Consider the following 27,200-nt stretch of genomic DNA (forward strand, 5'->3'; position numbering starts at 1 on the left):
GTGGTCTTGTTGGTTTTCTATGTGTAGGACATCTTTAAGAATCTTTTGTAGGGATGGTTTGGTGGAGATATATTGTTTCAATTTTTCTTTGTGATGGAAGTTTTTTATTTGGCCTTCAGTTATGAAGGAGAGTTTAGCTGGGTACAGTATTCTTGGTTGATAGTTGTTTGTTTTTAGGGCATGGCATACATCATTCCAGGCTCTTCTTGCTTTGATTGTCTCTGCTGAGAAATCTGAGGTTATTCCAATTGTTTTCCCTTTATAAGTGATTAATCTTTTCTCCTTGACAGCTTTAAGGATCTTTTCCTTGATCTGAGTTGATCCTGTGTGGATTATAATGTGGCAGTGGGATGTCCTATTCTGGTCTGGTCTATAGGGGTTCTAAAGGCTTCTTGTATCTGAATAGGCCTATCTTTTTGCATGTTTGGGAAGTTGTCTGTTAGGATCCTGTTAAACAAATTTCCTACACCATTAACTTCTGTTTCTAGGTGCTCCTCTACACCCATTATCCTTAGATTAGGTCTTCTGATGGTGTCTTCCAAGTGTTGGATAGATCTATCATATTTCTTGGACTTGTCTTGAATGGTTGTATGTTCTTTCTCTGTAAATCTAGGCTGTCTTCAATCCCTGAGATGGTCTAACCTGCTGTCAAGACTTTCTGCTTTGTTTTTTTATCTCTTTTCCTTCTAATTGGTCAGCTTTGATGGCTTCAAATTCTTTGTTGAAGCTTTCTTTTAGATCTTGTATGAACTTCTTTACTTCCTTAATTTGGTGTTCAGTGTTTATTCTCAAATCACTTAGTTGATTTGTTATGTTTTCCTTGGACTCCCATTCCTTCTGTTGGGTTCCATTCAGCATTGCCTTTGTGGTCTCCCTGACTTCCTTTAGCTCTTTGTTAATGGATTCCATGAATTCCTTTAGTGATCTTTGTGTATTCTCATCCTGCTCTCTCATTTCCTGTATTACTCTTTGTTAGCTTCCTCCCTTTCGTGGTATTCCTGCAGTTCTCTTTGAGTAATCTGAGCCTGCTCATGCCATTCCTGCCTTTCTCTTGGAGTATTCTCAAGCTGCTCACACAAATCCTGTATCAATTTTTGAGTAGCTTCCTCATGCTTATGATATTCCTGTTTAAACTTTTGGATTGCCTCCTCTCTCTCCCTATCATGCTCATACTGATTCCTTTTAAGTTTTCAATCTTTTCGTTTATCATGTTTGCCAGCAGTGTTTATAGAGCTATTTGGGCACTCTCCTCTGGATTATTCATTATCTGTTCTGTCCCCTGATTATCAAGAGTGGGAATTGAGATACCCAGACTTGCCATTTTTCTTGTGTTTTTCCGGCTTATTCTGCCCATTTGAGATGAAAAGTACACCAGTGTTGTGCTAGTACACTATCTTACGGCAAGCATCAACCAAAGTCTGAATTTGCACAGACAATAGTCTACAGATACAATCTAGTTCAACAGATACATCTATTCAACATCAAACAACTATATGTTAATGGGCTACGAACCGTGAAGAAAAATTTGGACAACCAGAAATTATTAGGGTTAGGCAGAGATGTGATTAAAAAAAGTAATAGATTGATGTGGAAGGCACAGGGAGAGTTAACTAAGTCCTAATCTCAAAGCAGGAAATAGGTTGTGTAGGATGAAAGTAGAGAGAGAGAAATGGAAAGGGAAAAGAAAAGAGACCAGAAAAAATATATAAGCAAAAATTAGTAATATTATGCAGAACGAAGACAATCTATTTAGAGAAGAACGTGAATATATTGAGAGAAGGGGAGGGATGTAAAGGAGATGTGAAAAACTTAAAAATAAAATTGCTTAAAATATTATATAGGTATAAAGAGGTAGTACTGCTATTAAGGAATTTTAGTCTCGAGGTATTGAATTGAGTAATAAATTTGTGGATTAAGTGTGTACACAAAGGGGGATAGGGTCTAATAGTCAACTATGGGTTTATCTGAGGATGAGCAGGACAACAATTAAGTCACATAAAGAAGAATGAAAGAGAGGAAAAGGTGAAAAGGATAAGAAAGGAAAAAAAAAAGATCAGAAGTCCAGTAGAGCTAAACAAAAACAAAAATGTAATCAAAAAAGAAAAAAAGAGAAAGAAAACCAAAAAAGACAGAAAAACGCACATTCACGTATCCCTAAAATAAAAATTATAAGAGGAAAAAAAAGTTAGTGGAAAACAATTTTTTTTTCAAAAAAGGCAAAAATTAAAGATTAAAAAAAGTTTTAGAAAAGAAAATTTTTTTACATAAGGTACCAAAAAAAAAAAAAGAAGAAGGTGAAGAAGAAGAAAAAACAAAAAGTTCTTTGATTTTTTTGGGAGGGGTGGGAAAAATCCTGTATCTCCCTTGTGTCTGTAACCAGCCTCTTGTTGGAGTCTCTGGTCTGCTTGTGATCCTGTGGCTTGGATGGTTTCTTAAGTCAGTTTGTTCTAACAGGCAGAAACATGCTATGCTTTACCCAGGATTTGGCGATCCTCCTCCCAGGCTAGTTCAATGGGAGGCAGATCTGCTTTGAGTATCACAAAAGAGGGAGTTCCAGTGATGAGGCTAGGTTCTGGGTAGAGTTGAGGCCTTTCAACAAACAGTAGCTTTTCCGTGGGCTACTTTGTGAGGAACTCACAGAGCCCAGCCTGGAGCCACTCTCAGGGTTTCTGTTTACTGATGTGGAGACTGCTAAAGGGAGGGGCAGCCTCTGGCTCTGATTACTCAGTGAAGAAAGCCACTCAAAGGGCTGGCACCTGAGCTGCGTGACTTCTCCCTGGGTGGAGCTGAGTCTGGCAGGTGACGCTGCTGTTAAGTTCTTTTGACCTGCTAAATGACTCGTTTTATTCCAAGGCTTGAGTTGGAGCTAGCAGCTCCGCCAAGCTTTGTTGGTATCCAAGATGGAGATCTCCAGTACTGGAGGGGTGGGAGGGGTGACCTTCCCTCCTCTGCTCCCTGGGAAGGAGTGAGGATGTCAGGCTTCTACTCCCGCCGAGTCTTGGTTCCTGGGTCATCTCTGGTTCTCCGAACTGCAGGATGAAGATGTCCGCTCCTTGTCGGTTCTTGCTGGTATTGAGTAGCATCCATTTGCCCGCTGCATCTGGCTCCTTCATCCCAGACTCTCTGTGGTTCAGGTATGGCCACTGCAGTCGTCGCCGCCACCGCTGCCGCCGCCACTGCAGCTGCTAGTAAGAGCTCAGATCTGTCTCCTAGCCTGGATTTTCTCTCTCTGACCTGTCTCTCTTTTCTGTGATGGCACACTTGGTGTGATTCTCTGGCTTAGGACTGTTCACTGGAACTCTAAAACTGCTTTCTATGCGAGAGCTTGTTTAGACTCCAGCTTCTCCTCTGCCATCTTCCCGGAACTCCATGTCCATGAGACTCTTATCTCCAATAAACCACAAGATAAACCAGAACTGGCACTGTGATTCAAGTACAGTGCTAGCCTTGAGCTGAAGAGCTAAGGGACAGCGCCTAGGCCCAGTGTTCAAGCCCCATAACCAAAAATGTGTACACAAACACACACACACACATATATAGGGATTGTGTTATTCTTTTACCCATTCATCATTGGTGAACCTACAGCTTTCTTAATGATTGCAATAAATATGGACAAGATCACATAGTAAATCTACTATTAACAACTTAGATATTTTAAAATGTGCATTTCCATGCAATTTAGTACAGTAATGATGTTGTCCTGTGATCTACTTTGAAACCTTTTCCATCTTCTCTAATTGAAACATTGGAGAAATGCACCTTCTACCGATCTGCTTTGCTAATTACATCACCATCAATTATTTAATGCATACGGCATTCCATCAAGGTAACTGTCTTTTGAACTAGTGCAGCTGCAAACACTTAATCATTCATATGTTTACTCATATTTTTTTTATTTTCAAGGTGATGTACAGAGGTGTTACATTTACTTAAGTAAGGTAGAATGTGCATTTCTTGTCAAACATGTTACCACTTCCCTCATTTTTCTCATACTTTCCCTCCCCACTTACACCTTCCCCCCAAGTTGTACAATCATTTCCGACATATTATTCTGTGTATATTGCTGCTCTGTCATATTTTCTCACCTTTCTGTTGTTCCACTTCCTTTTCCTTATACAGATAAATGTATATAAAATACCAGAGTACCAAAATCAAATACAGTGACAACAGGCGATATATCATAGTGGGAAGAAAATACAAAAAATTTACTTGTTTTTATTTTTTTTTGGCAGGGGGCGGGTGGTCATGAGGCCTGAACTCTGGGCTGGGGCCTGTCCCTCAGCTCTTCAGCTCAAGGCTAATGTTCTTCTTCTTGAATCATAACATCACATCTGGCTTTTTCTGTTTAGATGTTGCTGAAGAATTGAACCCAGGGCCTCATGGTTGCAATAAATAGAGGCAAGTACTCTACTACTGAGCCACCTTCCCATCCTGTTGTTGCAGTTTTAATGTACTATGTGATTTTTTCGTTTTTTTGGTACATTCTCTTTTTTTTAATGAGTTTCAAATAATTGTGGAAAATTCTTTCACATACAAATAGATCCTGTGGAGATTTTAGCTAGAAAAATTTTCTATGTGTTTCATTATTATTTATTTTTGTCGGTCATGGGGCAAAAAAAAAACTTTGCCTCTTTAGTGGGGAGGGGGAAAGGGAGGAGGAAATGGGAAGGTATGGGAAGGGGAAACAAAGGAGGAGCAACAATGCTTGATAAGAAATGTACTCATTTCCTTGCCCATGTAATTGTAACCTCTCTGTGTGGTATTTTCACAATAAAAAACAATAATAAAAAATTGCTATGTGTTCTGGTATATACCTATAATACTGTCTTCTTTGGAGGCCAAAGTAGGAAGATTTCTTGTTCAAGTACAGCCCTAGTAGATTAGCAAAACTATATAACCCCCAAATATAAACAAAAGGGGTTGTGGACATAACTCAAATACTATAGCACCTACCGTAGCATACACAGACTTTGGTTCAATCTTCAGGGGAAACAAAAGGGAAAAGGAAGAGAAAAATTCCTGAATTATCAAAGTTGATACTGGGCAGATATTTCTAGATAACCATTTAGCCATCAAATCTATACAGGAATTTTTAGAAGGAGATAAGAATTTCAACAAATTGCAATAGCAGCAAACATGGCTTATTTATCTTATTTATATTCTGGTGGGAATAATAGGCAATTAGAATGAATAGGAGAGCTTCAGAAGACAATGGCAATTTATCGAGGAAGAATGTCAAGTATTGCTTTGAGACACTAAAAATGGAAGCCGCAGGCCAGATTTCAGACATATCTGCAGCTGAACTGGGATGTAGACCATCCCTGCCCTTACTACAGTCCCCTGAAAATTTTTTTGCCAACCTCTGCTATCCTGGGCGGTAAAGCCCTTCTCCTAACCTGCTCAGAGACAGGGCTTCACCCCAACCAGTGTCTTACAAAACAGCTCATCTTTTGCCAGCCCCAAGCAAAAGTCTTGACAAATAAGCAATGGAATTCCCATCTCTCCTTCATGTTTTTGAGCTAAAATTCTGCAGCCATATTTTAAGAATGTATTTTCAAGATTGATTGAATTCGTGTTTCCTGGATGGGAAACTGGAATAGCCCCAAATGCATCTATTTTTATTTGTTTCCCACTCTGCTGATTTTGTACTCACTTGACACCATGGAAATCATTGTGGGGAACCCTTGAAGTTGAGCTAATTTTTCAAGGCCCCTGGGCAGTGGGATAGATCACCCTCTCAGATTAGCTATTACAACCAGTGATTAAAGCGTAACCTGGTCTTTCAGAAATAACAGAAATTCTGCCACATTTTTCAGTTCTGTTAAATGTGGTGGACAGAGCTAACCCTGAATGCTGGCTGCAGGTTGGGTTGCATTAGAAGCAAGCGGCATCCTTGGCCACTTGTTCCACAGAGAAGCTCTTCCCTGTGCCAGCTTAATAAAGCAGAAAGTACCTTTCTTTGTTGCTGGCATAGGTATCTCTGCCCTCCCCAAGATAGCTGAACAATTGAAGGGGTATCTCACTAATATGTGACATGGAAAATACAGGCAACAAAGTGATGGTGTTAGCTGTGTCCATCGCTGGCCTTAATGACCGTAGGGGATAGGTGAGATTTTACATTAGACAAGATCATCAGTAATGCCAGTGAGAGATTCTTGTCTAAGCATTGGGAATAGCTGGTTTGTGGGATTTCAGAACTTCTTCTCAGTGTTTCTTTTGCCTACATTAAAGGCTGCTTAATGCACTAGAGCTTGTCTTGGAAAAGACACTGAAAGGAAAAACAGAGGGGATCGAAAGTGCGACAGAGACACAGAGATGTCCTAGCTCCTTGTTAGGGATCTTAGAAGAGGAGGTGCACACATGTGGAAGCCCTCAATTTAAGCCTCACTTGATTTGTGAAATAAAATCATTCACTGAGTTGATGTGCCTCCTGGATTCTGCCTACCTGCATGTTTCCCTTTACAGTTCACCCAAATGCCAAGGATGATACAGTACACTGTACTCAACACTCTATAAATAAACTGAGTCTCAGAGATATGAGCCTGAGTTCCTTGGTAAGCAGCAATGCTGGCACTTGGATCTATGACTCCAGCTGTGAACCTACACTTCATTTGTCTTTTCTGACCTTGAAATAAGAAAATTCTCTTTTCCTGCCTGCCAGCTAACTAGCTCCATGCTCAGTGCCCACTTCCCTATACTCCAGTTCTATCTAGAGAATAAAAATACTCGAAGTCATCTGTATTCCACACTGATGTGTCTCTGCTTACCAGGAGTCAAGTCCTGGGATGCTGGTAGGGCAGCAGAGGACAGCTTCCTTCTGCCTTCCTTATTTCACACAAATTTCTTTGTATATACTATCTCTCTTGTAACGCAAGGCTCTGGTGGAGCAGTGTTGCTAATGTGGCAAGATAGAAATCCTATGAGGTTGAGTTCTCTTTTAATTTTAAATTCCTTAATTCTCAGTTGTCTCACTTTCTGAGGTATAACATATAAGCAAGGGGACAAAGAAATATGCTTTTAGCAAATATCAGAAGAGTTCTCTGTGTCTATTAGAATTGTTGTTGTTGTTGATCATAGAGTTTGAACTTAGGGTCCAGGCACTGTCCCTGGGCTTTTTTGCTCAAGACCAGAGCTCTACCACATTGAGCCAAATTTCCACTTCCAGTTTTCTGGTGGTTAATTGGAGATAAGAGTCTCACAGACTTTCCTGCCTGGGCTGGATTTGAACCACAATTCTCAGATTTCAGCCTCCTGAGTAACAAGTATTACAGTCGTGGGCCACCAGCACCTGGCAGAAATTTTTTCTTTTTTGTTTTTTTTTAATACTGTGAGATTTGCAGAGAAAGCAAGAAATTAGAATCTATTGTTGGGAGAGCAAATTAATTAAGTGTTGTGTGGACAGCTTGACAAAATACATTAAGTAATGAAATATGCCTCATCTTTGACCCATCTGAATATTCCTCAAAGAAAGTCACAGAGAGAGGAATATATTCTGGGCAAGCATGCCTCAGCACCATATGTCCTTCCTAGGCAAGGTCTGGAAAAATAACCTAGGTGATAAAATTATTACTGAATGTATTCAACTAACTGGAAAGCAATTCTTAAAATACTGCATGCATATTGAAAGGAAAAGGTATTCTTGACACAGGAAGCAAAACAAAAACAAAGTGTTAAAAATAATAGAGTTATCTTGGGGTTCATTTCACCTAGCATCAACTTATTTGACCATTTCTGCTTGTCTCATATGTCTATAGTTCTAGCTATTCTGGAACCTAAAGCCAGAAGTTCAAGTGAGCTTGAGTTAGAGTTCAAGTTCAGGACTCACCTAAGCAACATATTGAAATACTTTCTAAACACAAATAGCTGTCTTCATCCAACCAGAACCATGCTCAAGAAATTATGTAGTCCCAAATGTTTGTATAAAGTACACTTAGGAAGAAGAGGTTCAGGTGTACCTTCACATACAAGGGTGACAGATTGGTAATGACAAATATTTAAGGCTTGAAGATAGAATTTTTATTGTGTTCACTATAAATGATGTATTTGAACAGATCAGACAGACAGATAGAATTGTGTCCATTCATTGAGCCTAAATCAGAATAAAACATACTTAATGGAATCCATTACATGTTACCACAAATTATAAGACAGCTATCCAACCTGGGTCCTTGCATCCAGCATAAGGAGAATTAGGGAAGAAGAAAACATATGTAAAGATGATCGAAGGGTTTAGTAGACGAGAAAAATGACAAAGAGAACATATTATAGACACACCACAGAGAAAAGGGCAATTCGGCCCAAGTCACCCATCTTGGCCATCTTCCTCATTACAGAGATTGGTCTTGGGTTAAATAGTGAGAATTGTAGTCCTTGAAGATGGCTTTCCGATTGGTGGCTATCCTTTCTGTTTCTTGTAATGTTATGACTTCAATGATTTATTGCCCCATCCTTATGTACTCAACATTTTGAGCATACTCTTTATTCTTCTGTAGCCCTCTTCCCCCATATCCATGTCAGCTAACTTTTTGCAGCTGATCATGCCATCTGCCAGTTCTATAGACTACATGTTCTGATTGACTACTTTGCACTAACTCACACTAGAATTACTCTGATTTAAAAAATATGCCATGTTATACATGCATCTGAACATCATGTGGTAGCACATAGTACACTATGTATCAGGTAAAAATAGGGAATAACAACATTTTCAGAACATTATATTCAGAACATATATTCCCTAAAGTATTAAGTACTACAATTGTTTTATTGAAATGTATAATCATACATAACTGGTATTTTTGTCAATAAACCTGCTTTTATTTAAGAGGTAGTATGTACAGAAATAGCTCTTAGATAGAATATTAAGTTATCGTAAAGACAACTCCACTTCCATTTCTATTCAAGATGGGTAATTTAGGTATCAATTCCCTCACTTTCTAGAACAATGAGTTCTCTTCTCCGTAGGCAGAACACAGATTCTGATAGCCTTCTTGCTTTAGAGCTGGCCCTGACATCACCCTGACACACTGGCATGGCTTTGTCTTCCCACCAGGTTTCTATCAGATAGGGAAGCTTTATGGTTGCACACTGAAGACTAACCACCCCAATCTCCTGTCCATGTCTCCCAACTTGAGATAGGATATTCCTTACAGTACCTGAAGTCCATTAGTCCATTATCTATCTATCTATCTATCTATCTATCTATCTATCTATCTATCTATCTATCTATCTATCTATCTATCTATCTATCTATCTATCTATCTATCTATCTATCTATCTATCTATCTATCTATCTATCTATCTATCTATCTATCTATCTACCTACCTACCTACCTACCTACCTACCTACCTACCTACCTACCTACCTACCTACCTACCTATCTATCTATCTATCTATCTATCTATCTATCTATCTATCTATCTATCTATCTATCTATCTATCTATCTATCTATCTATCTATCTATCTATCTATCTATCTATCTATCTATCTATCTATCTATCTATCTATCTATCTATCTACCTATCTATCTGTCTACCTATCTATCTGTCTACCTATCTATCTGTCTACCTATCTACCTACCTACCTACCTACCTACCTACCTACCTACCTACCTATCTACCTATCTATCTATCTATCTATCTATCTATCTATCTATCTATCTATCTATCTATCTATCTATCTATCTATCTATCTATCTATCTATCTATCTATCTATCTATCTATCTATCTATCTATCTATCTATCTATCTATCTATCTATCTATCTAATCTCTCTGTCTGTCTATCTATGCTCTATTTTGTGTACCAGTACTGGAGTTTGAACTGAAAGCCTCATGCTCTTCCTTAGCTGTTTTTGTTCAAGGTTGTCAGCCTCCCATTTTAGCCACACTTCTGCTTCCAATTTTTTGCTGGTTAATTAAATATAAGAGGCAATGAACTTTCCTGCCCAGGGTGGCTTTGAAACACAATCCTCAGATCTCATCCTTCCAAGTAGCTAGGATTACAAGTGTGAGCCACCCCTGGGTGACTTCTTATCTTCATACATCTCCTATGGTTTGTGTCATCACCCAAAGGGTTTCTAGCCATAGAAAGCTTACCCATTCTGTCCATGGTTTCAAGATGGATGCAGCCAAAACTGACAGTCTCAAAGCCTGTGATTTCATCCCACTAGACCCTACCGAAGCCTTCACCACATGAGGCATCTCCCTGCCATGTTCTAGCTCCAATCTTTTTGCATCCTTTCTCCCTTTTCTCACCTTCTACCCAGACATGCATAATCTCATCATTACCTTGGAACTAGTCATCTATCAATCCCATTCCTGGCAGTTAAAGAACCTCTGGATTCCAATAGTTCAAGCCTGTATTCCTAGCAACTAAGGAGTCTGAGATCTGAGGATTGTGGGTCAAAGTCAGCTTAGTAAGAGTGAAGCCCACGAGAACCTTACCTTCAATTAACTACTAGAAGTTGAGCAGTGGTTCAAATGACAGAACACGCTAGCATTAAGTAATAAAGTTCAGGGACCATGTACAGGCCCAGGTCTGTTGTGCATGTACACAAATACGCATGACAACACATAAATTTTAAAAGAAAAGAAATAAAAAAAGAGAACTACCTGCACCTGCTTCCTGACTTAATGTAATCTGGTTTTATTGTTTGGTGTTTGAATAAGGCTACTTGTTTACAACCTTAGGAAAGAGCACATTTCAGTTGCTTTTTCTACAGTGAACTTGGATGTAAGTCCTGTGTTGTCCTCAAACCCCTGAGTTTCAACAACTGAATATTACAAGTACTGGGATGTTATGCCTGAATGAAATCAACTGATGGTTGAGTCTGCCTTTGCCAGCTGACACTGTCCACGGGTACTTCTAGTCTTTAGACACTTCCTATGGAAGTGACTGTCCCTTGTAACGTAAAGACTTTTCAGCGGGGGGGGGGGGGGAGGGGTTGGGCTGGTAGGGATGGTAAGGGGAAAAAAAGGAGGCAACAATGCTTAATAAGAAATGTACTCATTACCTTGCTCATGTAATTGTAACCCCTCTGTACAATATTTTAACAATAAAACTTATTAATAATAAAACAAACAAACAAAAAAGACTTTTCTGCCCCCTGGCTCCTGAAACCTCCTCTGAAGTTTTCTTCCACCTGTTGTCTGGATTCAGCTCATGTGTGCTCCTCTCCAAGAGGCTGAGCAAGCTTTCTTGGAAGATGCATTCTGTCTCCAGGGAGAATGAGACATAATACCTCTTTGGGCAGTAACTCAGGTTTCTGCCCAATCCCATCTGCCAGGATTTTGACTGGGCACTCAGAGCTGCAGCTAATATGGAATGAATGAAAAAGACAACAGTGAAATGGAAGACCTCCCTAAAGAGCTTAGAGAAAGAGTCATAGATTGGAAATTGCTTGGAATATGGTCTTCCCTCCATGAGGCCTCTCAATTCACTAGCTAGCATTCCTGGGCTGGAGTGCCCTCTTTGTGGCTCCACCCTTGGTCATGTAGACAATTCCTATATTGCCAATGTGACATCAAAAGCTGATGTTTCCAGGGACATTGGAGGGGACAGTAAGAGGTAGCTACCTATTACTTACACACAAACTTCTTAGGCTGTCTAAAGAAACGAAGTCTGGTCATTTGTAGCATTGTGTTGGCAAATTCACCATCTATGGATGGGAGTGCACCTTAATCCTAGTGGAGCTAGAAGTGTCATACAAACGGATTACCCTGAAGCTTTGAGCAGAGCTAGCTGTTCCTGCTGGCTTCTCGACTATTATGTCTTTGAAGTACCAAGAAAATGATGAAAACATCAGCACATCAAAGCAATTCTCAGTGTTCTTTTGCCCCAAGAGTTCCAAAATAAGTTTCCAGCAATAGTTTCGCAAAACTTTGGCTGCTTTGTCCCCAGGAGAGAGGTCACCTGCCCAAAGTGCCTATTGGACCTGGACATCATCTTAGAAACCAGCTCATCTGGGCTTGTTTGAGGGCTCTTGAGGTAGGGGGGTGGTGGAAAGTTGATATCCCCAGACCTTATGTCTTTTATCGAGGCATTATCTCTTATTATAATGGCCTCTTTTCTTTTCAGTGAATATCAAGTGTTGTCCTGAATACTGGGTACAAAGCTGTGAACAGAATGAGGTACTTTCATCATGGGGCTTATTTATTGCTGCAAAGCCTAATGCATCATAAATAAGTGGAGATTATGCTAAACTGTTTGATTTCACAATTGAGGAATGTGTAGCTTATACACAAAGCCCAAAAAACAAACAGCTTTAATGTTGTTTCTCTCTTTTTTTGGTGGTAGTAAGGCTTGAACTTTGGGATTGGCACTGTCCCTGTGCTCTTCAGCTGAGGGCGAGAACTCTATTTGGTTTTCTGGTGATTATTTGGAGATAAGAATCGAAGGGAGGGCTGGGAAGGTGGCTCAGTGGTAGAGAGCTGTCCTTGCATGCTTGAGGCCCTGGGTTTGATTCTTCAGCACCACATAAGCAGAAAAAAATCCAGAAGTGGCTCTGTGGCTCAAGTGGTAGAGTGCTAGCCTTGAGCTGAAGAGCTGAGGGACAGCACCCAGGCCCAGAATTCAGGCCCTACGACACGACCCCCACCCCAAAATAAAAAAGAACCGCAGGGAGTTTCCTGCCCATGCTGGTTTTGAATTGTGATCCTCAGATCAGCCTCCTCAGTAGCTAGGTTTACAGGTGTGAACCACTGGTGCCTGGCTAATGTTGCTTCTTACATGCTCACCTTTGGTGCCAACTACCTCCATGAGTCAAATCTCGAAGTGTCAAATTGAGAACTATCTTGAACTTTGAGAAGTTATAGGGAAATAAAAAATTCAGAGATATATGCCACAGGTTAGGGAGTCATAGTTGGATTTGAATGTTTTGTCTCCCTTTGGGTGAATGCTTCTTCTTCAAAGATTTAACACTTTTCTCAAAAACAAAACCAAAAAAATGGGATGGATATACTTAAGCCATATCTTGTCTTGAAAGCCTTCTTGTTTTGAAATTATTTTAAACTCAAAGAAGAGTTGCAAAGAGTAGTGAGAGTTCCCACATACTTCTTCACTGCTTTTTTACTATGAACATACTATTAACATCTTATATAACCACTCTCATTTACTGATTCTAAGACATTCACATTTGCACAATATTACCAAGCTCCAGATGTTATTTGAATTGTATCATATCCCTCTCTAATGTCTTTGTGTATGTGTTCTTGTATTAAAGTACTGATAGCCACAAAAAGGGGTTGGAAATAATTTTTTCCTTACCTGAAAAGGAAGAGGCATGGGACATAGTGCTAACATTGTATAAGCGTGGAGACTGCACATTTTGGAAATGGTTACAAGCCTTATTAAAAGAACTATCTAATTAATAAAAGTTGTCACCCTGGTCAATTGTCCTGGGCCACTGCCTCAAATGTTGCCTTAAAAACCAGCTGGACACACGCCTATCAACCTATGCCACATATCTTTAACCAGTCTTAGTAGAAATTTGCAGCCCAGAAAAATGTGTGATAATCCTTTTGAGCCGGTGAGGGACCCTGCTGCTGCTTCTACCCACACTTCTGGATAAAGTTCAAGGACGGCCTGATAGTCATATGGATGGAAATCTATGTTGTCATCCTGACCATGTTGACCATAGTGACAGTGGACTGGACTCCTGCCTGACTCCATCACCTCTGACTGCTTCCCAGTGGAAAGCTGCTTTGGATCTGCTGAAACTGAGTCTGTGGCATATTATTTCAGTGATATCCAGTAACTCTTCTCTATTCCCACAGTAGATATTGAGGGCAAGGATGATATCACTGGCTTGCCTCAGGCACTTCAAGGATTAGGAAACTAGAAATCCACTCTACAATCAAAGCCTTGCTTGGTTCGGGTGTGGTAAAAGGCCGCTTCCAACAATGGCTATAAAGGAGAGATCTTTATCAATGGAGGTAGTAAGAGGAATGAAACTCACCCCAGCTATTGGAAATAAAAATCTAACAAAATTCTCCACCCAAGGGATGCCTTGAGGCAGTTCTGGTAATCTGGTTCCTCAAGCCAAAGAAACAAAATGGGCCCAAAAGCCACAAAGAAACTCAGGGAAAGAAAGAGTGTAGTAAAGAAAGCCTTAGAAAGGAATTGAAAAAAAAAAAATCTCCTCTGGATTAAAAAAAAAAAAGGATATAAAAATAAGGATTGTCTTAAAATGTTTGTCACAGTGAAAAGGGGAAGAAGACAAACCCCAGAAAGTTTAAGTATGTAAGAAATGGTAGGAGTATGTCTTAAAAATGAAGCTTATGAGTAAGTTGGTATGAAATTAAGCTAGCTTTCATATACATAGAGTCAGGATGGGTGAACTGATGTGGAACTATTTTTTATGTTTATCTGTATGGTAGGGAGGAAGGATATGCTCACTTCAATCTAGATGCTGGTTTAGCTAATTAGAGCAGCCAGGTAGACTCATTGTGAGAGGGGATTCTCTTAAATTTACCAGGACTGAATGACTCCTTCCCTTTGCCCTTTTGCGCTCACATTGCATTCTCTATTCCAAAGGGTTTATGCCCTGTGAAATGATGTTTGGCAGACCATCCTTCTTGTGTCCTCGCTTAAAAACTGCAATGTTGACATAGATGACTGCTCCAGTCTTTACAGGCACTGCAGACTGTTCAACAGGAACTCCATTCCCAATTTCAGGCACTCCTGCAGGCAGCCCCTGTAGTTGGCCATAATTACTGACCATGATACACTGTGTGGGTCATATGACATCAAAAACAAACTATCTCTCCTCAGTGGAAAGGACCTTATACTGCTATCCTAACAGCTCCAACCACTGTCAAGGTGAATGGGATCTGGTCCTGGATCCACGCTTCACCACTTAAGGTGGCCCGGCTACCAGAAGAAACAAATGGATGGTGTATAAGGACACTGAAAAGCCTCTCAAGCTAAGACTTATCTCATCATAATTTTTGATTTATGCTTCTGTGCTCTAAATGCTGTTAACTACCACTGGCAGTTTAGAATCAAAGAGACAAGGGGACAGTTTTCTTACTTCTGCTATTGTAATGTCCCTGATTGTAGCAATTTAATTTTACCAACCAACTCAACTTGTGGAATATGACAAAATGCTTCAGGCATCTTGATGTCACACCCCTTCTCCTACTATGTTCTGGTGCAATGGAAGCCTATGGTCATACATTAATCCAACCTTGGACTCTTGGATTTTGATAACAGCAGCTCCCCAATTAAATCTTTATACCAAAAGTGAAAATTTTCAGAGATTGTTATCCCACCTCTTAACCAACAGGACAGATTTTATTCCTATACTGTTAGGGGTGAGTCTGGTTACCTCTGTTGGAGGAGCAGCTTTTTCTGGAGGTGCTGTAAGACATAGTTTAAAACTAGCTCAGGAATTTGAGGAGAGGGTCGATGAGGATACTCATGCCTCTTCAGTGTCTCTGGCATGCATACAAAGACAACTGAACTCTCTAGCGGGGGTGGCCTTGCAGAATTATAGGGCACTAGACCTTCTCACAGCTTCCAAAGAGGCAACCTATGTTTTTCTAAGGGAAGAGTGCTGATACTGTGTAAATGAATCACGGCTGGAGAAGAAAACATAAAGGTTCTAGATAAACTGTGTGAAGGACTCCACCAGCACCCATCCGCTAAACTACATCTAGTATGGGCTCAAAGCCTTTTGGCCTGGTGGCTAGTATCCCTAGCCACCAGCAATTATACTATTTATTCTACTTGTTATTACTGGTTCCTGTGTGGTTAACTCTTTGATATCACTTATAGAAAAAATAATTGGGACTGTCAAGCTGATGGCCCTTCAGGCCCAGTACAGCCTCCTGAGTCAGGAAGAAGAGTCAAGAATTTGACTCAGTTACAAAAAGAAGGGGGAATGTAAGGATCCCTTAGGATAAAAGACCCCAAGACCAAGCAAGGACACTGAGTCAGGATATTAACCTCTTATGGGGAACTGAGGAATGCAATAATCTCTTGCTTGAAACTGAGGAATGAAATAACAGGAAACTGCTATTGTAAAAGTCCCTTGTTTGAAAAAAAAAAGTTGATGTTATCATATTAATAGAACTTTGCAGCTTGTACCTGCTTGTGTTTTTTGCCTTCATTAGCGTAGGCTGTGTCCATGTTTAGGGTCATAGTGTTAGCTCCCAAGTCTACACTGTGTCCCTGGCAGGACAACTTCTGTAGCACCTAACAAACTTCTTTAATCTCTAAGCCCGCTTTGATGGACTCATTCTCAGACCCTGTAAGAATTGAAATAACAGTGATTAAGTTGTCTTAGACACTAATGAGGGGAATTTGTTTTAAGGATATCTCAGGTAACCTCAAAGTAAGAATAGAGTAGGAGCAGACCTAATATCTAGAAGTAGCCATGAACATCCATTGGCAACCTGGGAATGATTGTCTCCTGAACCTACATACCTATTTCAGCATTCTCACTGTTAGGAAAATGGAGGAAAACAGAAAAGAAATAGGCCAGACTCGATGATCAACAGGTGAGGACTGTTTATTGCCAGCAAGGTGCACAGACCTTTCAGGTTTGGAGGTTGTTCGAGGGACTATATTTTGGCTGGACTTATATAGGGCTTGTTTTCACAAGGAAGCAGAAAATGAAAAGTGGCTTATGCTCTCTTAGGCCACAAGGAGACGTCCTTGACCAGGCCCACAAGTTGAATGTTCTACTCTGGATGAAGGGCTATTGTCCCCTGGGGACCAAGTGTTATATCCTTGGCCAGGCACTGATTGGAACCTGCCTGCTGACAGGCATGTGGCCACTCCTGTTTTCTTATACCTGGTGTCTTACTTGAGCTGGAGGAATTAGGCAGGAGTGAATCTTTCACTCACCCTCAATTCAGGCTTTCACTGAGCTGGATGCAGAGCAAAACAAGCACAAAGCCACTGGTAACAACCAAAAACCAGCCCTGCTTCTATTCCCTGCAAACATTCTCCAGGAAATATTGCCACACCATGCAGAACAATTCCTACCAGATCTGCTGAGTTTCTGCTAGGCCCAAAAGTCGGGTTCCCTTTCCATTTTACTTTTCATTTTCAGTCTTTTTCTCTTGTTTGTTTTTCTATGAGATCTCTTTTATTTGTATTCACACACACACACACACACACACACACACACACACACACACACACACACATTTGTGAAAATACCTTACAGAGAAGTTACAATTACATGAGTACATGAGCAAGGTAATGAGTACATTTCTTATTAGGGATGGTAAGAGGAAACAAAGTGGGAGGCAACAATGCTTGATAAGAAATGTACCCATTACCTTTTATTTGTATTCTGTGACAAGTGATCTGATTTTTCCCTGTTACTGCTTCCAATACATGCTGCCCTAGGTCCAATTGAACACTCTACCACAATGCCTGGACCTCTGCTGAAACAGCTTCACCTAGTCCTATAATTGAATCCCAGGAGGCTTGGAATATTTCTCAGTGATAGAATGCTTCCCTAGCATGCATGAATTCATGGGTTCGATTCCTCAGCAACACATAAGCAGAAAACACCAGAAGTGGTGCTGTGGCTCAAGTGGTACAGTGCTAGCCTTGAGTAAAATAAGTTCAGGGGCAGTGCAAAGGCCCTGAGTTCAAGCCCCAGGACTGGCACAAAAAAGGAAAAAGACTTGAACCCCAGGGCCTCCGATGTCACATTTAGAAGGCATGTTTTCTTCCTACATTGTCTGTCATGTTTATCTACAGCTTTCTCTAACAAAGGTTTTTCATTGAAACTACAGTTGCTTACATCTCAGGCTTAGGATCTGATATAGGGATTGATCTCTGGGCAACAGGGCTGGTTGAAATGCAAGACATTTCCTTAGCACAATTCAAGGGCCTACTCTACTTGTTTTAGTGTTCTGGGAAAGTTTTCTAAAGCAGTTTTGAAAGCTTGAAGAAAGAAAGCACAAAGCTCATTGCTGGTCTCATTAACTATTGGGTGAAAACTCCTGAAGAGTGGTGGGAGGTGGGGATGTCTTCCTGCTTGGCCCATAGTAGCACGGCATGCAGCTCTTCTGCAATCAAGCATATTTCTACTGATCTTATGTGGACATGCCAGCCATCCTGGTACTCTCCAGGTAACATTCCTTAGGCACCAGGAACTCCATGTAATGAAGTTCAGGGAGTTTACACAGTGCAGAGAAGAGGCAGTTGAGGGTGCAGGCTGACAGCAGATTAGCAAGGATCTTGAGCTCCTAGAGATAGTGGCAGGAACACAGGCCCAGGATCATCATGACCACATAGCTATGGGTAATAGCACACTCCACTGGGATCCACACCCGCACTATCTGGACAACCTGTTGCCGCAGCTTGAGGAAAGTAGAGGGATATAAATGAAGCAGATTGTGTATACTGAGTTGCAACACATCCAGCTGGGCAGCATGGATACAGTCTGCCAAGAAGTTCATGTCCACATGGTTCAGAGCACAATTGGCCAGGTCCAGCATTCTCAATCATGTCCTGAAGGGGCTGTAGAACATGGAGTAATCAGCACAAATCAGAGGAGTTCCATGTGAGCAACAATGGATGTGAGCAATCCATCTGCTTGTCTGTCACAGAGAACAAAGACTTGCAGGGCAAGTCTTGTTCTTACCTGACTGCATGGAGTCTGTGAAAATAGTTTTGACACATGGTGCTACATGAAATGCAAATGTCTGTGTCCATAAATATGGTTCACTGGGATGCAGCCTGGCTCCCTTGCTTTCACACAGTCTACAGCTGCTGGGCTTGCTGTGTGGTTCAGAATTAACCTGAACCAATGAAACCTTTGTCTTCATCTCACCTAAATGGCAGATTTTATCAACAACCATTTTTATATGAAAGGAGTTATGTACATGATCTTGGAGAAAACATCCACTCTGAGAGCTTGCTACAGGGGAAATGAGGCATTAGTAAGAAAAAAGAGCCATTATTCTAACAATAGAAGAATCCATTACTGTAGAGCCAGGAAGGGAAAGCCAGACATCCCCAACTGAGGCACCATATCCACAATCCAATAATTCTGATTTAGATAGTGTTGGCAGCAAGCATCAGCAAAGGGGCAGCTGGACCCTGTCTCTGACTGAGTCCCTCACTGTCTGTTTGTGCATGCCCCTCTTGATATCATAGCTGCAAATGGGTGAAACTATTAGCTAAGGCCTTATGAGAATCCTGCTTGTGGAGGAGGCCAGGCATTCCCCCAATTCCCATGAATGATCTTGGGTTAATATCTGCTCAGGAAGGCCAGGGTGATACTGCAGTCCCACCGTCAGCTGACAACAACCTCATGTCACCCAGCTGAGCCAGATTTCTATACCTGACCTGAGATAATGCCAGTCACACAGTGTTGGGAACTTTTTTTGCACCACAATAGACAACTACAGGAGTCACTATAGTTAGCTATGCCTTATAAAGCAACATTCTAGACCCATTAGTTAGCATGTTCTTTTCACAGAGACCTCTCCCTCTCCCTTCCCCCTCCCGCTTTCCCTCTCTGTCCTGCTCTTCTTGCTTTCCCCCACTCTTCCTCCTATCTATGCTAGGAATTACAGCCAGGGTTTTTCATGTGCTAGTCAAACACGTAGCAAAAAGGCACATTTTAGCCCTTATCTTTCTTTCTTTCTTTCTTTGTTCTTTCTTTCTTTCTTTCTTTATTCTTTCTTTCTTTCTTTCTTTCTTTCTTTCTTTCTTTCTTTCTTTCTTTCTTTCTTTCTTTCTTTCTTTCTTTCTTTCTTTCTTTCTTTCTTTCTTTCTTTCTTTCTTCCTCTGTCTCTCTGTCTCTCTCTCTCTCTTTGTCTGTCTCTTTCTCTCTTTCTTTACTTATTTTGAAGACAAAGACACCATTCAAACTCAGTATCTGATGCTTTTGCTCACTGGCTGGTACTCTAATATTTGAGCTACACCTTCAACCCCCAGACCTTGTTTTTTGAGGCAGTCTCCCTATGTTATCCAGGCTGGACTTGAACTCACTTTCCTTCTTCCTCAGGCTTCTGAGTGTTGGGATTGCAAGCCTGGTTTTGATGTCTACCTTACACATTGTCTCTTTCTAACTAGAAGCATTCCCCTGAGGTCCCTCACTATTCTGGATCAATCCTGGTCCTCTAACTTCTTTATTTCTCTTTTGTGCTCTCTTATGTGCAGCTCCAGAGAGCATTGAGCTTGGGGCTTTGTGAATAAGCTGTTCTTCTACCTATCACTCAGTGCCCCTACAGCCTGTGAAGCCAAGGACCAGAGTGCTTGACCCATCCCTCTTCCTTTCAGTCTCTGAGACTCTGAGAATCTGGATCTTCCCTGTCAGCATGGAGAGGGCCACACTCAGCTCTATCAGGTAAGTCATGTGACTGAGCTCTCAGGAGATGGAGCCAAGGAGGCAGTCTTCATGCTTAGAAGTTGGGACAGAAGTGAAGGGTGTGTCAAAGGCCTTGATGGGGAGGATGAGTGAAGTCAGATGAGGGAATCCCACCTGGTCTAACAACTGCTGCACATGCCAGCACATTGTGGGCCACTTCCAGCTTGCACAGCTAACCTGTCCTGGCTAGGCTTAACACCTGCAGGAGCTACCCAGGGCTCAAGCTGTCTTCCCTGAATGAGGGGCAGTGCATCTGCAGAGCAGCCATACCTACTGATTTCAGGGCCTGCACCACTATCTCAAAGTTGCCTTCAATGACAAATAAATAAATGAGGACTTCAATAGGTCACCTGACTGCACAGGGCTCTGCCTGTAGTTGGCAGCATATTCTAGCCAGGAGCTCAGTGTGGCCCCACTTTCCCAGAGCCCTTCCACAAGGGCATTGCTGTACCTGCACATCCCGGATACCCATAAGGTCAGATCTCTGCAGCTGATGAATCCTTTTAAAGAATTATTTAAGAAGGATTTTTTCCTTTGTTTTATTTAGAAAAGAATATTTTAAAGGTTCATTCCCTGGAAAACACTTGCCCAGTTTTAAATGCCAAGACAAATAGTTGGGTTCCACATGAGAGTGCCATTAAGATACTAGAACTCTATGTACTTTTCAGGGATACAATGAATTTTGGGATGACTCAATGTTTTAGGTATCCATGGTTCTAATACTAGATACATTTCTACTTTCTCAAAACTTACAGAGAAGAGATTTTGATTCCAAGAGACTTTGAATAATAGTATGAAGTCTTTCATAACTCCGCATCAACTCTTCATTTTATGAACTTATTTTCCTAATATAATTTATGAAGCTTTATAGTTAATTATTTTCTCCAAAGTCACAAAATCATTTTTTGAAGATTTTCTAATAGGGATAAAGCTTTGCGACTGAAAGGTCAATATAATCCTTTTTGTCAACTATAATCAAGAATCTCTTGAAATTATTTTTGAATGTTAAATTCCTCCAAAGCCTATAGTTGAATGGAATCGCTTCTATCCTGAGTGTATGAATTGTGTGTGCTTGGGAAAAGTTCCATTTATCCCATTAATATGTGGAGGATATTTCACAGGGAGGAGATCCAGATAGTACCTACCCACTTTGGTCTCATCTCTGTACTCTGTGCGTTTGGACAAATTTCAACTTTGTTCACGACTCATTTAACTTCTGTAGATCCTATGATGAAGATACTCCTTGTTTTTTTGGGGGGGGTCTGGTTGTGGGGCCTGAACTCGGCCTGGGCACTGTACCTCAGCTCTTCAGCTCAAGGCTAGCATTCTACCACTTGAGCCACAGAGCCAATTCCGGCTTTTTTCTTTTTGCTTATGTGATGCTGAGGAATTGAACACAGGGCCTCAGGCATGCCAGGTAAGCACTCTACCCCTGAGCCAACTTCCCAGCCTGATGAAGATACTCTTAAATTTAATTTTTTTTCTAAAATATATCAGAAGCCTGTAAGTATTCCTCAATACATCTTGTATTCCCACAACTTATGCAATCCCTTCCTTTGATACAAAAGTCCTTCCTCTAATTAATATTAGCTAACTCCAATAGTATAGTATAAATAATTACTCAGGTTGAGGAGAGAAAGTTGTTCTATAAGTGAAATAAATACTTAGTTTTCTCAAATTTTATCATTTTTTAACCTCTGAAAAACTCTAGAGATCCTAACTAAAAGCAGCTTTCATTTACACACACGAGAAAAGAGGTTAATTAATCTATTATACACCAAGAACAATGATCCTCTGAGAGAAAAAACCATGGCATTTTTAATTATGGCTGTTATTATTATTTTAAGAACTTTTGTATCCCTTTTTATCCAAAGAAAAAAATTAGATACTATTCTTAAACAGACCAAGTTTCATTACCAAGAAAGCTAAAAGAAAACCTAAATAATGTGAGAAAATAACTATATATTATAGATTTTAACCTCAGAGAATATATGAAGAACTCCTTAATCAAGTAACACAAAAGGAAATTCACTTTAAAATAGTTGTGGAACTTGAACAAACATTTCTTCAAAGCAGAGAGATAAATCACCACTAAGCAACCCCAATGTTGCTAGGAAAATGCCATCAAAATCACAGGAAGATACTGCTTCATGCCTTCTACAATGATTGTGACTTTTAAAAAAATACAGAAAATGGGCTGGGAATGTGGCTTAGTTGTAGAGTGCTTGCCTAGCATGCATGAAGCCCTGGGTTCAATTCCTCAGTACCACATAAACTGAAAGAGCTGGAACTGATGCTGTTGCTAAAGTGGTAGAGCAAAAGAAGCTCAGGAAGAGTGCCCAGACCCTGAGTTCAAGCCCCAGGACTGGGAGAAAAGAGGAGGAGTTGAACTCTTTTGGCACAGCTAAGCTAATGAGAATGTAGAATGTTACAACCACATAGAAAACAGGTTGGTGAATCTTCAAAGAGTCTAACATAGAATTACAATATGACTCAACAATTCTATTTGTAAAGATACAAACAAACAATGGACAATAGAACTTACATGGATGCCAGTTTTCATTATAGCCTTATTTATAAATACTAGATAGAAACCTTCCTAATGTTCATTTATAGATGAATGAATAAACAAAATATGGCATCTCATAGTGTGGAAATTAATGTGCCACAAGAAATAAATGACACTCTGTACATGCTGTAACATGGACTGCACCAACCTTGAAAAACATTATAAAACTAAGTATTTCAAACCAGACGCAAAAGCATAGCTCATGTAGGATTGTACTTATAAGAAATATCTAGAATATACAACAGAAACTGATAGCAGATTAGAGATTGTCCATAGTTAGAGGGAGGAAGAGATGAGTGACAATTTATCGATTAATGACGATACAGTTTCTGTTGGGTCTTCGTCCGTCCCACGAAAGACGGACGGGGTCTGAGGAAAGGTAAGTGCGGAGCTCACCTGTTCCCCAGCCTCCCTCAGCCCTGGAGACAATCAGACACAGGGGGGAGCCAAATCCAGCAGGTAGAAAACTCATTTATTAACAGAGAGCAGCCCTTTTTAAAGACAAAAAGGGCGGGTGGCATGGCAAGGGAGGAAGAAGAACCAATCACTGTCAAGGTCATACCCTATCATGCACCTCGGCCTTCACGGACTGGTTAGGCACTGATCGGAAGGTCAATTGGGCTCTGCCCACTCTACTCTCTCCCAGCGCCATCTTTGCTGCCCATGTGCTCTACAATTTCTGTTTGAAGCAATAAAAAATTTAAATACTGGTTATGGTTGCACAACACTATGAATATGAGCAATGTAACTTAAACACTTATATATTGGAAATTTGGTTATTTATAATTCACCACAATTTAAAATGTCAAAACATGAAAATTAGTATTAAAGATGTGTTTCATGGGCTGATAAAAACCAAAATGACAGCTCAACATGAGTGGCTCATGCTTGTAATCCTTGCTACTCAGGAGCCTGTGACCTGAGGATTACAATTTGCAGCTAATCCAGTCAGGACTTTTATCTCCAATTATATATAAAAAAAAAACACTAGAATTGTAGCTGTGACTCACATGGTAGAGAGCCAGCCTTGTGTGAAAAGGGCTAAGGGACTTGAGCTCAAGCCCCAGTACTAGCACAAAAGAACAAAAAAAAAAAAATCCCAAATGATAATGGTTGTTCTCAGCACTCAAGAAACCTACTAATTTTTTGTTCTTTATCAATGTTTCCCTAATGTTAGGATATGAAAACCACATCCAGGAACATTTAAAAATTCATCTTTCCTCAGCGTTTCCATAAATGCATGGCAAATCCCAGAATTGCTATACTGATTTCTATTACAGGCTTGTGACATCATGATTTCAAAACCGCACACGAGGGGCTAGGAATGCAGCTCAGTGGTAGTGTTCTTGTGAAGTGTGCACAAGATCCTGTGCCCCATCCCCACTACTTCTATGAAAAAACTCCAAATCACAACACACATACTCATAAACAAAAGTATTGTTTTAACTGATCATTTCCTATAAGAATGGCTTCTATTATTTCTTTGACTAATGTTTAGCAAATCTGTGGCTCCTAAGAGAGACACAATTTACATTAATAGAGTTAACTGAAGTGATAATTTATGTGGAAGTTAGAAATTTCTCATAAACTCTAACGGAGAGCATTACATTTCAAGTGGTAATAGGGAATTTCTTTTATCTTACAGAAACCAGTAACATTTAGAGGCACATCAAAGACCTTTTAAAAGAGAGTATGGGAAAGAATAACATGACCATTTAGGAATGCTTCAATTTCTTTTTGAGACCATAAAATAATAATAATAATCAGAACCAATATTTTCTGGATTTTGAAGATTCTGTGCATTAGCACAATGAAAATATGAAGTTTTTATAAAATTTAAAACTCTTCATTCTAACAGATCACATACAGTTGGATTTAAAAGTTTCTCTTTCTTATTTGGTAAAAGAAAATGTTACATTTTGTCTGGCTTGCCCCACAGGATAAAAAAGAGCAAGAAAATCCAAGTATTCCAGCTGGTTGCTGGTGGCTCACACATGTTATCTTAGCTGAGGATGAGATCTGAGGATTGCAGTTGAAAGGCCAGGAAGAAAACTTCCTGAGAAATTTATCTCCAATTAACCACCAAAGAAAGCCAGAAATAGGGCTGTGGCTTACGTGGTAAAGTACTAGCTTTGAGCAGAAATGTTCAAGTACAGGACCCTAGCCCTGAGTTCATTCCCCAGGATTAGCAAAAACCCAACGAAACCAAACAAAAAATACCACCCAAGAGAAAACCCCCAAATATCCCCTTTATTCCAATCTTGCTTTCTCAGATATTAGTCAGCACTTGCCTGATAAATCCTGCCCCATATTGGTGAGCATTTTCCCCCTAGGAAAACTTGATCATTCTCCATCATGTAAAGTCTGAAGTGGATGAGAAAGAGAGGTGTTTGAGGCTTAAGCACTAATATTTCTTTTACTATCTTTTTTCCAGTAGAAGGACAAATTGATGAAGTCTGTTATTACAATATCTCGAAGCTGGGATTCAGCTGAGCTGCATTCCTGAGTTCATAGAAGAAGTTACGTTATGCTGCTCAGTTCTACAAGAAGAGGTCCATGTTTTTATTTTCCATGCTACTTCAACACTTCAACCCTTGACATTCAGATAGACCACACACACACACATGCCTTAAAGGGCTTCTCTTCCACATTTTGCAAAAGATAACGTTGAGCATGTTAGGTTTAGGTATCCATTTCTGTTGTTGCCAGGGGTCAGCCTCGGATCACAATCCTCTACATACTCATCCTTCATAGATCAAATTATAATGTGTACCATTATCCCTGCTTGTTGGTTGATCTGGAAACTCACATTTTACCCAAGCTGGCTTCAAAATGCAATATTCTATACTACTTTCCAAAGTGGTTGAACAAGTTTATACTCCCACCAACAATGCAGTAAGGTTCCCTTCTGTCCACATCCCATTCAGCATCTGTTGTTAATAGAGTTCTTAATTATAGCCAATCTAACTGGGGTGAGGTGGAATCTCTATGTTGTTTTGATTTGCATTTCTTTTATGGCTAGGGAGGTTGAGCATTTATTTCTTCATTGGCCATCCTTCTTTCCTCTTCCGAGAAATTTCTCTTTAATTCTTTAGCCCACTTATTTATTGGGCAGTTGTTTCTTTGAGGATTTGTTGTTGGGGGATTTAATTGAATTCCAGGTATATTGTAGATATGAGACACTTGTCTGTTGTATGGCTAGTGAAGATGTTCTCCCAATCAGTGGACTTCCTATTGATCTTGCCAGCTATGACCTTTGTCTTGCAGAAACTCTGCAATTTCATGCACTCCCATTTGTCCAACCTTTCTTTGATTTGTTGTGTTTCTGGATCTCTTTTAAAAAATTTCTGCCTGTGCCAAGGAGGCCTAGGCTTTCTCCTTTTTTATCTTGTAATGTTTTCAGGGTGTCTGCTTTGACACCCAGGTCTTTGATCCATTTGGAGTTGATTCTGGTACAGGGTGATATATAAGGATCTAGCTTTAGTTTTCTATAAGTGATTAACGAATTTTGCCAGCACCATTTACTGAAGAGGCTGTCTTTCCTCCATTCTATTTTTTTAGCTCCCTTATCGAAGATTAGATGGCTATAGGTCATTTCTGGGTTCTCAATTCTATCCCATTAGTCCTGAAGTCTGTTCTTGTGCCAGTACCAAGCTGGTATCATTACTATGGCTTGGTAGTAAAGTTTGAAATTTGGTATTGATATTCCTCCAGCACTATTCTTTCTGTTAAGGATCGTGTTTGCTATTCGGGGTATTTTATTATTCCATATCAGCTACTTTGGAAAGTAGTATGGAGGTTCCTCAGAAGACTCCATATAGAGCTCCCCTATGACCCAGCAATACCACTTTTGGGCATTTACCCAAATGATCACAAACAAGGCCACACTAAAGCTACCATCACGACTACGTTTATTGCAGCATTATTTACCATAGCTAAGATATGGAACCAACTCAGCTGCCCCTTCATAGATGAATGGATCAAGAAAATGTGCTATATATACACAATGAAATTCTCTGCTTCCATCAGAAAGAATGGCCTTGCCCCATTTGTTAAGAAATGGAAAGGTTGGTACAAATTATATTAAGTGAAGTAAGTCAGACCCAAAGAAACATAGGTCCCATGGTTTCCCTTATTTGCAATAACCAGTATATGTCTGAGACAAGCAAAAACGGTCAGATAAATTGATGTTAGGCAAAATGAACCCTAAGATAAGGACTCAAATGATTTTTTTTTCTTTCTTGTGATTCTTTTTTTTGGGGGGGGGGTCCGGTTGTGGGGCCTGA

General features: G+C 40.2%; 2 pseudogenes; both read right to left on the reverse strand.

Moving 5' to 3' along the window:
- The window catches only part of LOC122121638, a 36,174-nt pseudogene extending 21,451 nt beyond the window's left edge, over nt 1-14,723 (reverse strand).
- A 3,132-nt stretch (nt 14,724-17,855) lies between these two features.
- Nucleotides 17,856-18,498, reverse strand: LOC122121639 (annotated as a pseudogene).
- Nucleotides 18,499-27,200: the final 8,702 nt, after the last annotated feature.

The sequence above is a fragment of the Dipodomys spectabilis genome, unplaced genomic scaffold, assembly GCF_019054845.1.
Source record: "Dipodomys spectabilis isolate Male_0828 unplaced genomic scaffold, ASM1905484v1 ptg000192l, whole genome shotgun sequence".
Taxonomy (NCBI): domain Eukaryota; kingdom Metazoa; phylum Chordata; class Mammalia; order Rodentia; family Heteromyidae; genus Dipodomys; species Dipodomys spectabilis.